Source organism: Rhynchophorus ferrugineus, unplaced genomic scaffold, assembly GCF_030347505.1.
Source record: "Rhynchophorus ferrugineus isolate W39M unplaced genomic scaffold, kcgeb_rfMv2 rfM3, whole genome shotgun sequence".
Lineage (NCBI taxonomy): Eukaryota > Metazoa > Arthropoda > Insecta > Coleoptera > Curculionidae > Rhynchophorus > Rhynchophorus ferrugineus.
In genome coordinates, this window is record NW_027472582.1 from 45365252 (window position 1) to 45380005 (window position 14754).

The 14754-nt window shown below is 30.8% G+C and overlaps 1 protein-coding gene across 2 annotated transcripts in view; it reads right to left on the reverse strand.

Moving 5' to 3' along the window:
- rk (G-protein coupled receptor rickets) overlaps positions 1 to 14754 on the reverse strand; it is a 331265-nt gene that overhangs the window by 146491 nt on the left and 170020 nt on the right. The window lies entirely within an intron of this gene.

A 14754-nucleotide genomic window follows, 5' to 3' on the forward strand; every position in this document is an offset into this window, starting at 1 on the left:
TAGTAACACATCTTAACTTTGGTGACAGAAAATTTTGTTCGCTAAAATAATTATGATTAACTGCTATAATACATACCTTGAAAGTTGGCATAAAATTTTCCCGAACTGCATTTGTTGCCCCAAATGAAGTCATTTGAAAGCAATTGTTATATTGTTGGATATGTGTCAAAAAGTGTATAGAATCTGTTCCTATTCCTGAAACCAATGAGTACAATGGTTCTGGTGGTGGATCCAATGGTATCAATTTCACTTTACCATTTGCGCAACACAATCCATTGGCTTCGTTTTTGTATTTTAATGCCTTACAGTGTGAGCAAACCAAGTTCATAGAACCAATAACAACACATTGGTAGTTACTGTAGTCAATTGACACATCGTAACTGAAAGCAGCTCGATTCAAACTTGCGCGATTATTAGTTGAACGTCGCGCTCGCGGTTCAGCGTTTGTGATATCCGAATTCTTTCACGTTCATTTCCGTCGTCACGTTCTTTTGCAATACGATTATATCGGTAATTAGCTTGGTTTATAGCATTTCTGGTTCTTCTACCTAAATTGCTTCGTCTTATAGGAGGCATATCAAATATAAATTATTTTTTCACTAATCACGAACTAAACAAACACTAACTAACTAAACACTCTGCACAAAACACGATATACGAATTTGTTTCGTGTATCAGTTGACAATTCATCTGTCATCTGTCAAAAGTCATCTGTAACAGACAACTTTTTTTTTTAAATTTGATATGACTTGAACTCAAATCCTTTTAAGCCGTACGAATTGTTTTATTTATTTAAAATTTGAATTAAATTTTAAATAAATAAAAAATTTTAAATAAATAAAACAATTCGTACGGCTTAAAAGGATTTGAGTTCAAGTCATATCAAATTTAAAAAAAAAGTTGTCTGTTACAGATGACTTTTGACAGATGACAGATGAATTGTCAACTGATACACGAAACAAATTCAAACAAAAAGGGCTTTTTTTAGGGTTTTTCCAGCAATAATTCTAATTTTTCTCGCCGTAGAAACCATCCTTGAACTTCAACGAACATTTTAAAAAAAGATTTGGCCAAATTGGTCCAGGCGTTGTTGAGTTATGCGCTTACCAACACATTTTGCGATTCATTTTTATATATAAGATTACAACGATTGTTATGTACATAATTTATTTTAAAATGCTTTTTTTTTGGGTTAAATATTTGAGTTTGATTATTTCTTAATTTTTTCCTTATTTGTTGTTTGAAGTCAGTTTAATTTTTTTTTGTTAAAAATATTTTTATGTAATATATATGGTTTTTTGGTCAGCGCAGAGAATCAAATAATTATCCCTGTCCTTCCCTCTCTCAAAATTAGTTGAAGGAAATCGTACATCTCTGTCTGCTATCACGAATAGAAAAATAGTCGTAGTGTGCATTTGACTGAAATAATAATTGCTATTTTCAGTCTCTCTTTTTCAACTAATTCGACTATTTTGCCACTATCGATTGTTTCTACTATTTTCAGCCAATAGTTTCCAACGCTAATTTATATTATTAACTCCACATATTATTATTACTATAAAACTGATAAATGAACACCGCTATGTTCAAATTCTGTCAGGATTAATTTATTTCACATAATTCTCAATTTATTTACAGCTAAAAAAGAATATTTGCTCCTCTATATAATTCCACAACTACAAAAAAATAAATAAATGAACTGACGAGAAAGATAAGCCGAAAGGAAGTGAACAAATTCTTGTTGGTAAATAAAAGCAGAGAAAAATCGTCTTGCTCGTTCCATTGCGAAATAAATGATATATTTCGGATATATCAATTCGTATTTCCTCTAAAATAAAGCCATTATTCGAATTCTCTTCGCTCGTGAAGCGTTAGTATTTTGACAAATTGATTGCACTTCCCGGTAATATGGTATTTCGTTTTCAGTTGTGGCGCTGATATATTGCCGATATATTTCCTCCCGAAGAAAACTGGTTTCGGAATAATTCGCTCTTATAAATTATTTTATCGTTAACTATGAATAAAAACGAGACAGAGTACGGATGAATATTGTTTATTGCTTTAAAGGATTGACGTCATTAAATGCATAGCAAAAATTCAAGTGCTGTAAGTACTTCAAATAAGTATTAACAATGTTTTTTTATTATTATATATATTGTAAGTTTATATGTAGGAACCTTGAGATATGCCGAATTTTACATCTTAGAATAGCGGTCTACAAAATACCCAGAAAGTATTGTCCCAGATGTTGAACATGTGCAGTACGTGATGTCAGCAGCGACGTCCAGTAAACGGTAACGAAGATCTGGCAAGTCCGAGACGTTAATCCCGGATATCATTCAAGGGTACTCCGTATCATTCAATCACTAATTATCGTTCAGTTCAGATGTACCACCATCAACTGCCCTAGCATCTTCTCAGGTAATACCGCGGCGCTGACTTTTAGTTATTATATTTTCTATTTCTATTTAACTTCAAAATAAATAACGGTCACATAATGTAACCACAACCGTTTTATTTTCCTCGTACCTCCATTCACTGAGCCAATAATATTCCTAAATATAATTAAACATTGTTAGTAATTTAAATAATTACGGACTTAATTCTTGTTGTTCTTTTATAAAATGCTTTACTCACTAAAAGTAATAAAACATAATAAAAAATATCGTGTCTCTCATTTTGCTGCGAAAATCTTATATATAATCATATTGGCATTGTATTACATATTTATTCGAACAAAAGTTGATTTTTGACTCTGATTCCTTATAGTATTTGTATTTAGATCTGATAATATTTTATGAACGTTAAATTTTCGAAAATAGTTTGATATGCCATTAGAAAACTATTACGTATGCTCTTTTTTACCTTAAAAAGTTAGAAAGTGCATTACTACTAAGTATTTTCCATCATTTTCAACAACTTTTTCTCATATTTCTGGTAACGTGATGATAACCTGTCGAAAAAATGATGTTCGTTTGGCAGCGATCCAAACATCGAACCGTTTGGCGTTTTTTAAGCATTTCGAAACCGCACCAAGTCTGCACTTAAGTCATGCTACGCGGGTTTCAAAAAGTCTTATTAAGAAGGCTTTAGGTCTGATGAATAAGTTCAGTGCAGCACAACTTCCTATGCTAGTTGCCATAGTATAACTTTGCGACAGTCAACTTGCGTCTATTACTTGATATTGTTGGCATTTTCTGCAACAATATATTGTTCAAATGGCGTCAAGAGACTTCTTCAGTAACAGTTTTACAGTACCATTACCCACCATTATGGCACCATATGCCCAGCAATACTTTATGGCCATGCATATACCGCTTCGATATTGTTATGAATATGGATCTCATGAACTAATCCACGACTTTTTGTGCTTAGGATTGTCGTAATATATCCACTTTTCATCATCAACCACAATGTACTACAAAAAATTGTTAATTTTTGTCAGTCAAGCAATGTCATCTACATGTAAATATCTAGAAATAGTTATTTCAACAACTACTCAGTTGTTAGATAGTTATTTGAGCATTTGGGGTGAGTTTATAAATCCTGCAATTCACTGTCTTCGAAATATCTAGGTCATCCAGGCCTTTCTTTGTTATTGGCAAAATCGTCACTTTTAAATTGTTGTTGAAACCAAAAGCGGCAATTTAGATGCGACGGAGCATTGTGACCATAAGTTTCAAAAAGTACTTGATAGACTTCGGTAGTAGATTTCTTTAAAACAAATAACAATGTTAATGAATATCGAAGCGAAAGTGAATATTAATGAATTGAGCGTTTCATGACTAGCGTGTGTACACTGAATGTCTCAATTATATTAAAACCAAAACTGTTTAGTAAGAGGAAATGCTAAAACCATCGAATTTAATAGTTAGGAATTTTTTTACGTTGATACTTTGCATTTGGTACAGGTAATCAAAATACATTTGAGCACGCAATTCAGAAGAGACTCTTAAATATTTTGTCATTTAGAAAAAATTAAACCACCACAATTTTTGTAAAAGGCTGTAGTAATAGAAGTTTGGATTATGTCTAAAGGTAGGGACCAAATAGATTTTTAACACGGAAATATATTTGTAGTCAATAATATTTATATAAAATAAATGTATAAAATAAAAATAGTAACGTAGCAAAATCGAAAATCAAAAGATGATGTTTGATAAAAATAAATAATTTTGATTTGTTTGAGTTATAAAATAATATATTTAAGTACTACTAAATTACTAAATCTCTATTATATCTTACTTTATTGATGATTTATATTGATTAAGTTACATAGATTCTTGTTCGTTATCATCATATAAAAGGTTATTGTCATTATATAATATATAAAGCTAAAATGATAATCAATATAATTCTATTGAATAATGACTGAATTATTGGCCTCTGGATTGAAGTCGCGTTTCTTATATATTATTGAATCTAGAAGACATCTTCCCATTCCATGATTTTCCTTGTCGAAATTTGCATTTTTGCCTTGTAGACAATCGCAATTGATCGCAATCGCAGAAGGATTCGAACCCGCCACTATCTATGTCTTATTGTTAGATTATTATTGGTTAGTCCATTTCAGCTTTGTGTCCGTATCCAGAGTGAGGAAAAATTCATATATTGCTTTAATTAATATACAAATTATAAAATACAATTTTACATATATTTTAAATACGAAATACAAAATATTTTTGAATCGTGCATTTAAAATTTAAGAAATACAAAATGTGGTATTTTAATTATTCTTATTTAAAATAAGAAAAAAACTTAATCACTGCCCCTATATGAAAAATCATGATCTTCTTTAATAGTTCTGCATTATTTCATGTTTTTTGTAAATTGCCTCTAAGGGATCAATTGCAAGATTTTAAATTCTTTGTATCTCATTTGTTGTGATGCTTTATGACAACCAACGTATCTTGTAACTGGAGTGGTAGTATGACGCCGATATCGCTCCATTTATTTTAAGATGACAATTTAAAAAACTTATTAAATCTTCCCAAAAATAATCTTTGATTGTTGCTTTACTTTTAACACAAATTGCCCGGTCATTATCATGAACTCTGCTGATTACTGTGGGATGAAGTGTATGTGAAATGAATTTGGCCATCGATCGAAACATTCGTATCAGTAATCTTAGATTGTGCACAGAAATTTCGTGAAAATAACTGTTTTAGTATGAAAATGATCATTGGCAAGATACTTAACATTTTGACGTACAGTACAGCTGCAGTGTTGATAACTTTAAATACTGATATATTTAGCGGCCGCCATTTTACTTACAAAAGCTATCGAGAATTATTTTCTCTAGAAAGCACCCATTAATATGTCCGCTAAATGTATTTATTTTCAAATGTATTTTGAAGTCATAGGTAGCTTAATACTGACTACAGCATACCTCAGCTTCAGGAATTTGAAGTACAAATTACATTTTTTAAAAAAGTAATTGAATTACAAACACGAAATATGTATTTGTATTTCAATTGCGTGTTTTAATTACAAGTAATTCATATACTGCCAAACCCTGTTCATATCATTATATGTATTTCCATTTCCATTTGATAATGGATCATTGATTTCTTTCTCCACTTGATCTTGATATTCATTAAATAGACTTTTTTGTACATTATATGCCGATACAATGCACTTATATATTGCTTGTATCGCATATACTGCTCTCACAAATATTTAGTACTTTAAATATATTTTTTCCACTGCGAAATATTATCCATTTACTTTTTATGGCATTTTATAAGACCTAATATTCAAATAAATAATGCAGTAGGTTGGTATTGAATTCGAAACATAATTTTAGTAATTCGTAGATCTATATTTATAACAGGAAATACAGAAATACCGTAATAAATTACGACAAAATACGTGCATGTTAATGAAACACGAAAGAACACCATTTAGTATTCCAAAATTATGCCAGTCGATAAAGCATTATGACTAACGTTGCTGGTTATTAATAATATCCTAAAAAAGTTTAGTTTTGTTATTGATTTTTTCTTGTCAATAAAGCGGCCACGTGTAAGAAATACTAGGAGAAAGAGAAATAAATAGAAGAAAACTAAACAGGAAAAGATAATTCTGCTAGTGCCATCTGGTAAAAGAAACATGTATTATCTCAGAATGATTGTTTGCTCCAAGTTTTATATTACGCGAAAAACTTTTATGCTGACATAGCAGTTAATCGGCCACGAATGTCAGACGAATATCGCGAACTCCTTTATATAATTTCTTTTCTATGTAAGTTTTCGATACATTCGTTTCCTATTAAAGTTTGGAATACACATCCAGATTTTGCTAACAAAGAACAAGAAGAGAGGTCCGAGAAAAGAGTAGATCAATTAATTTGTTATTTTTTATGTTATAGTATAAAATAGCCATGAACTACAATATTGAATTAATTAATACGTTAAATTTAAACAAGTAAAACTTTAATAAGCAACACAAAAACGTTGGAATTTTTCCATTCAATTCTTATTTTCGATATATAATATAAAGCACGAATAATATGGCACTGAATATTTTAAGGGTTTCGTTTACAATAACTATGATTGAACCAGCAGAAGATTCAATAAGTTTCTTTCATTTACAATAAAATAATTTTAAATTTTAATCACAATTATTAATAAATTAGCAATTAAAATTTGTAGTTGGAAGATACTTGTTCTAAACGTTTCGTTTTACTATATGTATCATAACTGGAGCAGTCGGTAGGATTATGGAGAGATCATATATCTGTCATCTTTGAAAATTATTCAATTAATTGGAGTGATCTTACCTAACAAGAAAAGTTGACAGGCTGTAGATTAGTAAACTTTCCATAGCTACTTGAAGTATTCCTTGATATAGTTACGGTCACTAAAGACGCATTAAACGTGCCTACCCTTAAACTATGAGAATTATAAAATATATGTGCTTTGAAAAACCCCATCGGACACAAGCATCGGAGTTCAGGGTGTAAAGCAATCAAAAGAGATATTGTGAGCTAACTACAAAACATATATAATATACCACGAAATAAGATAGTTACCACAAAGTATGGAATATTCACAGATAATTGTTCTCAACCGACCGAACACGAAAATAAGGCTACAAGTAAATATTGATAAGCAATTTCTCAGTCTTCAAAAGGAACTAGAAATATGTGCACATATATATTTTTCATAGAAATTAAACGGAGAGGTTTGAAAACTGAAAATTATAACATGTTCTCCGCAGATGCTTTTGAAGCAGCAGAATCTGTATCCAACATTATACTGATAAAAACCACACATTATAACGTCAAAAAGCATGGGAAGTAAGTGCACATGCGGTAATATTGCAAGCAAGAATTGTTATATACATTTTTATGATTCTGGTCAATACCCATATAAAACAATTACATTATATAAATGTTATTTAACTGCACCAGGAAGCTATCTCTAGACTTTTATTATTTATTGGCAAAAAATGTACAAACCCAAATTTAAGGAACATCCTCCTTCAGATGTTATGTCAAAAAATTGTGATCTTTTTTAACATGACTAATTGTATACAACATCCTAAGCAAATCCGATCTAACAATAATAAAATGTTACTTGTTCTGGTGGTTGAAGAAAATAAATAGGAATGCAAAGAACAACAATAAAAAATTTGCTTATGTACCTTACTTGGACGAACAAAACTTGGCTACAACTATATGTAGATCACATTCTAAATCTATTCTCTCGAACTAACATAGACTACTGAAATTTTGACAGACGTTTACAGTGAGAAATGCTCCGAAAAATGGATTGTAATAGCTTAATGGCTTAGTCGTAAAGTATTGGTATTTGAAGCGTATATCATGGAAATGATACACATAGGCACTGGCGATGTTCACAAATAATTTAACTACAAACCTAAGCTATCCAGATAGCGCAACAACCATGTACATCTCTTGGCAGTTTCTTCAGGAAGAAGATGTTATATAACTCGATTAATACACTGTATATTTTAAGCAATCCGGGTGATTGGCGACACAATGTGACGAATGAACGTATCACTGAGAATATAAGGGTTCAATATTATAATGATTTAGTTTATGTTATAAAAGGATCATACCGTTAGTGCAGTCCATTAAATAATTCAAAAATTTTCGTTTTAACCCCTAAACCTTTCGTATATTTCTGTTTAGTGTTATTCTAGCAAAAAGGATGTTTCAAATATATCAAATAGGGGGCATAGGGGTACTGCAAGTTCTATCTATTTTTCTAAAATATATTTTAAAGTCTCCTTTTACCAACTATGGGTTTATCTGGACTGGACCTGAAGTTTAACGTGGGCTCCGAACCAAGCTCGTCAGCATTAAGTCTACCGATTGCCGAGTGACCAACTTTAGAAATCATCCCAGAAGACATCCGGTCTTACCCAGCCTGGTTACTGGCGTGACTGGGATCATTTCCCTTATCAGATTTTACATGCTTGCCTAGAACAATCAAAAATTTTAGACAATCACAAACATAAATTTACGACCATGCCTCAGCAGGATTCGAACCGGCGGCTATCGCAACAGTAGGAGGACCGTCCAATCGCCGTTACCACCGCACTACCACTCCAACCATCATATAGGGTAACGCTAGATCTTGATTTTCAAGTTAGCATTTTCAAGCATAATGCAAGAAAAAAATTTAACAACTATTATACATATGATTATTTAATAAATACAATCAAAAAACAAATCTTATAAAAAGTATAATCAATAAAGTATAATAAAATATTTATGCTGTTAAAATGTTACAACCAAACGATTTCCTTACGATAGAATGGATAGATCGTTATTGGACCACAATGATCCCAAACAAGAAAAAGGGAACAAAAAAGCTATTACTTTACGAGTTTACCGCTCCAACTAAATTGTATTTTATTTACAGTTTCCTAGGAAGAAGACTGGGATACAATTATTGATTATTCATTTACTTCTAGATTCTATATATGTACATATATTGTTAAAAGTTAGCTTTTGTTGGTTTAATTGAGGTCCTTCATTTAATTTTCAGGATTCTTTAATTAAGTGTAAATATATTAGTGAAATAATTCACAATGTTAATAATTAAATTTTTTATTATTTTCGCATATGATATTATTTTCACCACTTTATAATAAATTTTTAGTGCCTAAATGTTTTCCTATAGTTAATCACAATTTAATGATAAGCTAATTTATGAATATGCTGAGCCAAAGTTGATACAAAAATGTACAAGGGGTTTACCTTTCATTTTCCATTTTTCTTGCCAATTTTCAACAGATAATATCAGTACATCACATATTAGACATATAAAAAAACTAAACTAAATACAATTTACAAAACATGCCTTCCACTTTCTGATATGTAAATAAAATAAAATAATATATTAAATCATTATTAAAAAGAATAGAACACGGAGATCTTGCTGCGGGGTACGAAAGCAGCCAGTCAAGTCCAGACTGCTACTAATCGGTATGATGGCATCACTTGCAGCCGCATATATTTGCTTTACTTCGACCTAGTTCTGTATATTCAGATAGACAACAATTTGATCGCTAACCGCATGGATATTGCTTGGAAGTTTAGATAACGTCTCTTATTATGGACCGTTTTGAGTAAGTTGAAGTTTTATGTTCTTGTACTTACATTTAAGCAAAAATAAAAGTATTAATAAGCAGTTTATATTATTCGAGTATACATAAATGTATGCTGAATTAATTATGCGCTACTTCAATAGATGAAACCGTACAGGAAATATAAAAAGTGCACAATTGTTAGAATCTTGAGTCGAAATTTACAAATTCGAGTCAACTTTTGGACTCGAGCAGATGAGAACGATTTATTTTAGCGTCATTTCATGCTCTGAACTCGGATCTTCAATCCGTATCTGCACTGCGCTCCTATAATGGTCAGCTGACGACATTACATTAAAAATTATTTGGAAGTTGTTGTGCTGTGATTTTATATAGATATGAAGCCAGGTTCATGTACGTACAGTGATTCATTGCCAATTTGTTCAGGTATAAGTGTAAAAAATGTTTAAATATTTCGTCATCATCACGGGCGAGCAGTGAAAGCGATTATCGTTATAAAGACAGCGTATTTAACTAACGTTTTAATAAAGCGAATTGAGTGATTTGAATGTATCGAAATAAAAAGCAGAATTGTTTGTATCCCGGTTGCAGGAATGGAAATATCTCGACCCTAAACGCAAGTCACTATATACAGGATTAGAAATCACATAATTTTACCGTTCTTTAAAAATTAAAATGCTACGTGTTTCTGCAATGATATCAAAAGTTTATTTGGTATGATGAATATACCATATAATCGAAATGAATGGAGTTTGTTCAGAGATGGCTCTAAGTATAGTTTGAAAGGGGCTCTATTCCATATTGAAAATAAAAAACCATCCATTTTGCTCACGCAGTAGAAACTGAGGAAAATGACACTTTTGGTCAGGATCAAATACAATGAGCATCGATGGAAATTTTGTGGTTATTTAAAGATTGAGACATAAATCAATTTTAATTAATTTCGAAATATTAATTTATTTACATGTTCATTACAGGTTATTGGCCTATCGGTTGGGATGCAATCTGGAAGTTGGGATGCAATTAACGAAATTTTATTAATTTTTGTGTTTTTGTGGGATAGCCCAGAAATTAATAATTGTCGCGTGAGGAAGGTGTTTCCAAGACGTACCCATTATGAACCAGGCTAACAAAACACGTCTTTCGTAGCATTTGTGAATCTACAGAACGTTTGATTTCTATCTCTTCATATGAGCACATTAAGAACTTTATCAAAACGTTTAATCGCGAAGGACTTCCCGGTACGCCCGACAAGAACCTTTTTATTTAAGTCTGTTGAACATTTATAGTTGAAAAAGGGGTTTCACAAATCTATTAGAGCTTTGCAATACATGGTAGTAGAATTCAAGTTCTCAACCAGTATCTCTCAAATTCTGCGTTATTAAATATGCGGTCTTGTATTGTGGTCTTTTATCGCAGCAACGCTTTTCATATTGGTGAATTCTAGCTGTTTTTTTTAATCGTCTGATGTCGCGTTAGTTGTAGACAGTAGCTCTATTAAGACTCAGGTTTGAACATCGTATGATCAACAATTCCTCTCTAATCCCACTTGGTATTAACATTCTCCAATGCTTTATTCCCTAACGTTCGTCAGGATTCTCCGAGATTCTCCATGATCTCTTTAGCACATTATTATCACACATAATCCATTTTTTATCGTCAGTAATTATTTTTTTGAAAATTCCTCGATTTAGTTTAGTTTCGAAAGTGATTCACAAATGGAAACTCAAAAAAGGCCTATTAAATGTTTCACTGTCAATTCATATGAAATCCAACAATCTACCTTCTGTACTAAAAAAAGACTTTGTGACAATAATTTTTCATATTTAGCTCCGTAGTGAAGATACTATATAAAATATATCTGCCTCGAAAATTTCAAGAATTCCACCGACTTTTCAATGATTTGCTGATCAAGTCGAAGTACATTTTTAACATCAAATACCACAAATTTCGATGAGCCTTGAGATTTTTGATGAGCATTTTAGAGCGAGAGAACGCTATGATCTTACAATCACAATTATTTTATGAAATGTTACTTTTCAAATGCGGCATAGTACCACTTCATCGAATAAACATTTCTATAAATATGTGAATTTAAGTAATCTGTTATAAAAAAAAACGAAATTACTTTTTTCTGAAAATTACTGAGTTCAATTAAAAATCAAATGATTTCCAACTGATTTTTTCAAATATTTTAGATAATTCGCTTATGCCTAAATGGCTGCGAGCTACAATGCGAACAATTGTGATTCATTGTCAGACTTGGAGAACTGTGATGAAGAATCTAAATTGAAACATTATGGCTCTAAAAGGAAGTACACATTCTTCTTAGATGCCCCTAAATGCGGTTGATTGATTAACATTATTATTATAGGTAAAATGTAAGCTATGTTTCTATTTTAATATTTCATAGAATAATTTTCATATATAGAACAAATAATAGACTGAAAATTGTATGGAAAAAAACTAATTTCTTCACTTATTAGGGAAATAATGGAGATATTATAAATTAAAAGAATTATGTAACCTAATTTTCAAATTATTGTTAAATATAAATTATGTAAATTTTTCTCATAACAATCTATTTACAAAAATTTTTTTTAATTAATGTAGGTCGTAAATCAATTAATAGCGTCAAGCTTAACAAATTACAACATATTACCTACATTAGGACTGTGACATTCATTATTATGTGAACTTATTAGACTTTTCAGTAAATCTTCCACTGTCCGATGTTGTTTATATCCAGATTTATTCCAGAATCAAATTTATTGCTTGCTTATCTTATCGCTCTATTTTATAACTACAATATTGTATATTTATAATAGTGTTCTTCTTATAATACTTTGTAGTTAATTGAAATTTTAATACCCTGCTTTTGATGCTTCTTTTGATTGGCTTCAGTCTTGACGCAGGGTACAGTTACAAACACATACATTATGAGGGTTTAATTTATATTAAATATGATTAAGGCACCCCTTTTGTTTGTCTAGCCGTTTCAATAAGTCACCAATTTGTTTCGTTAAAATGAAGTTGTTTTGAAGTAAATTAAAAATCTTGGTTTTTAAATCATACACTTATATATATTGACATCGCAATCTTAATAAACATATTCTATATATATGTATCTATATATATATATATATATATATATATATATATATATATATATATATATATATATATATGTATCTATATATATATGTACAGAACACACTGTTCATAATAATTATATTAAGAGGTGATTTGTAGTTTGGGCGTATTAAATATCGGAAAGTGTCGAATCCGTGTAAAAGGGAAGATCCACGAAAGCGGTTGTAGTGAAACGTTTAAAACCTTTTACCGGCGTTAAAAGATTTAACTTAATGCCCGGAAGAATGAAACGAGATAATGGAGACCCGGAGCCTAAAATTGGAGAAAGATCAGGGAGGGATAATGTGACTGCTTTGGGGGAGAACTTCCCAGAAGGGAGACGCACCGGCGATTTTCCGACCGGGTCCGTTTTCCGATCTCTCCCATTTTCTTTCTGCTACTGTAAAGGCGCGGTTTTTATAGGTATACACAGCCTGCTTTTTACCAGTTGGTTTCCAGGCGATAGCGCTTCGTACAAATGTATAATTTTATTTAGGAAAAATCAATAATTTAATACCCCCTCCAAGGTAATTTGTACCAAACTTCTCAGCCTACATTTGTTTTTATGTGTTAACAAAAGCCTGATAATATAATGATAAAGCAAATGGAATTTTAAAAATAATATTCTCTTCTCTTGATTATTATATATATATATATATATATATATATATATATATATATATATATATATATATATATATATTACAACTACAATGCTAGTTTTATATACACAAAGATCTGTTATTATATGAAATAAAAAAGAAGAGCACTAAATACACATGTGTAAAGAATTGTAATTAAAAACATTAAAATTAGATACATAGAAAATTGTACATGGGATAGATCGCAAGAAATATTTATAAGTTGTTAAAGGACTGATGAATTTAGACAGAAAAGTTAGGGATCCGATATACTTTTGTATGTCAATGATATCAACGAAGCTGAGATTTTTGGAGAGGTTTTTCAAGGTGACTAATTCTGTTTGACAGTGGATAAAATTAAGTTCGAGGAACCTACTGAATACGAGAAACCACGACGAGGACATTGAAGAGGGTGATCTCCCTCAGTAAAAGCTCTGGTTGATCTAGCAAAAGTAAATTAAGGGTGGTTTGCAGTGTCCGAATTTGGAGAGGATAATGGAGGAAATGATTTTAGTTTTTTTTTTCATGTTTCGATCCGTTTTATTGACTACAATTTGTTACTAATATCCAGCAGGTTCACTATCATGTCGTTCAATTTATATTAAATATAAGGGAATAAATTTTTTTTATTACAGGATGAGTTGATAGTGAGGTTTAGTTGAAATTACGTCATTGGCCATAAGGTCAACTATTTCGTTTCCCTTAATTATAGTGTGGTAATTTCGTGAAGGATATTAAACACAGTTATAGTTACTAGATAACATGGGTGTGATTCGATGATACTCAATGCGTTAGAGGTGTCAGTGCAGATCATCTATTGACTAAATCCATTGAAGCCATATAAGGCATATAAGAGATCATGGTAGTTAATATTCCAAGATATCTCGCAATTCGATTTGACCTATGTAAGAAAAAGAGGGCCCGCCTTTGTTAATATCGCTTAAGATATTACTTATAGTCTGCTATATATTTTATGTATTTTTCCGGTTGCATTTGGTAAGCCTCACATCTCGAAAAAAATGTCGCTCGTATCTCTTAAAAGGACGATACTTACCAGGAATACTGATGCCATATATTGTAATACTATATAATGGTATTTTTAATAATTAAAATTAATTTTGACAAGTACAAATGAGAAACTCCTGTTCATAGAATTATAATAAATTTACGAAGTTTTAAGAAATTATTTTACGGGTCAGACATATAAAGCTTTTCATTTATTTATCTATATATGTATATGTCCGTTGGTCTTTTTCATGTATATTTTTTAACATTCTAAACAAAATAAATATAAAAGAATTTTATATTTATGAATGTTTGTTATTTTGTAAAATCAGACATGGATTGTTTGTTTATCATCCGCTTACTTTTTACGCATAAGATGCTGAAATACAAGTTC